We start from the raw sequence: 1,154 nt of genomic DNA, 5'->3' as shown, positions 1-1,154 counted from the left end.
ATTACCACAGTTATCCAAGTAAATGTGGGTACGATCAAAGGAACCATAACTGATTTAATGAGCCATTCGCGGTTTCACCTTAATACGGCGTGTACTGAGACATGCATGGCTTAATCTTTGAGACAAGCATATGACTACTGGCAGGATCAACCAGGGAACTTGAGTAAAGTTCTTTTGTAATATTCTCTCAATTTTATTCTTCGTCGCCGACTCTGAAGGAGAACGGACGACGACACATAAAAAACTCCTTCTTTCAACATCAAATTTTAGTCTTTCGTTCGAAAGACTTGAGAGCCACCTCTTCCTCTCTTGTGTTATAATATTATATATGTATAGAGAGGGTACCACCAAAAACCCTCTCCTTCGTTTAGTTTCTTTCACTTTTCCGAGAGCTCCCCAAACTCTCGTTTATTTAATTTAATTTCATTTTTCGAGAGAGCGACCACCAACTAACTCTCTTATATTTGCTTTTTCTCGACAGAGCCACCACCAACTAACTCTCTTATATTTGCTTTTTCTCGACAGAGTCACCACCAACTCTCTCTCGTTTATATTTGCTTTTTCTCGACAGAGAAACCACCAACTCTCTCGTTTATATTTGCTTTTTCTCGACAGAGTCACCACCAAACTCTCTCGTTTCGTATTTTACTTCACAACAGAACATTATTGTATAATGGTATCCCACAACGACAAAGTACGTAGAGCTGCGCTCATGCTGAACATCTCGGGCACTTATTCACGCTGGGCATCGATCGTGGAAGCACGTATTGCCAGGCCCGAAGACTAAGCATTCATGCTGGACAAAAACGAGAAAGCGCGTATGTGCTGGTCGAGAAAGCACGTATTCGGCGCCGTACTGTTATGTCGAGGTCAGACACCTGTATTTCATTCTTTGCTCACTTTCCAGAGTACGAACCGTAGTTCCATACAATTTTTGCCTTTTAAGCTACGCTCCGTAGAGTGTAGTGCCAGTTTATGGTTTTCACAAAATTTTCAATCGCTCGGACTGAAGAGTTGATGCTCGGATAGTACGAGTATACATATTTTAAACGTATACAAGTCACCAACGTCACTCGAGACGCTTATACCACTTCAAGAGCCATTCGGTCAAAGACACCGACTCGTGGCAATGCAGTGTGGAGAAAGTCTGGAAC

At 42.1% G+C, this 1,154-nt stretch overlaps 1 non-coding gene across 1 annotated transcript in view; it reads right to left on the bottom strand.

Annotated features, from left to right (window-relative positions):
* The window catches only part of LOC143350932 (small subunit ribosomal RNA), a 1,933-nt gene extending 1,776 nt beyond the window's left edge, over positions 1-157 (bottom strand). The window contains exon 1 of the ribosomal RNA XR_013081358.1: positions 1-157. This exon is cut by the window's left edge and continues 1,776 nt beyond it. This is a non-coding gene — a ribosomal RNA (small subunit ribosomal RNA).
* Between the last annotated feature and the right edge of the window lie 997 nt (positions 158-1,154).

This window comes from Colletes latitarsis, unplaced genomic scaffold (genome assembly GCF_051014445.1).
Source record: "Colletes latitarsis isolate SP2378_abdomen unplaced genomic scaffold, iyColLati1 scaffold0046, whole genome shotgun sequence".
NCBI lineage: Eukaryota > Metazoa > Arthropoda > Insecta > Hymenoptera > Colletidae > Colletes > Colletes latitarsis.
Note: the sequence above shows the minus strand (reverse complement) of the source record. Positions and strands in the feature narration are given on the sequence as shown.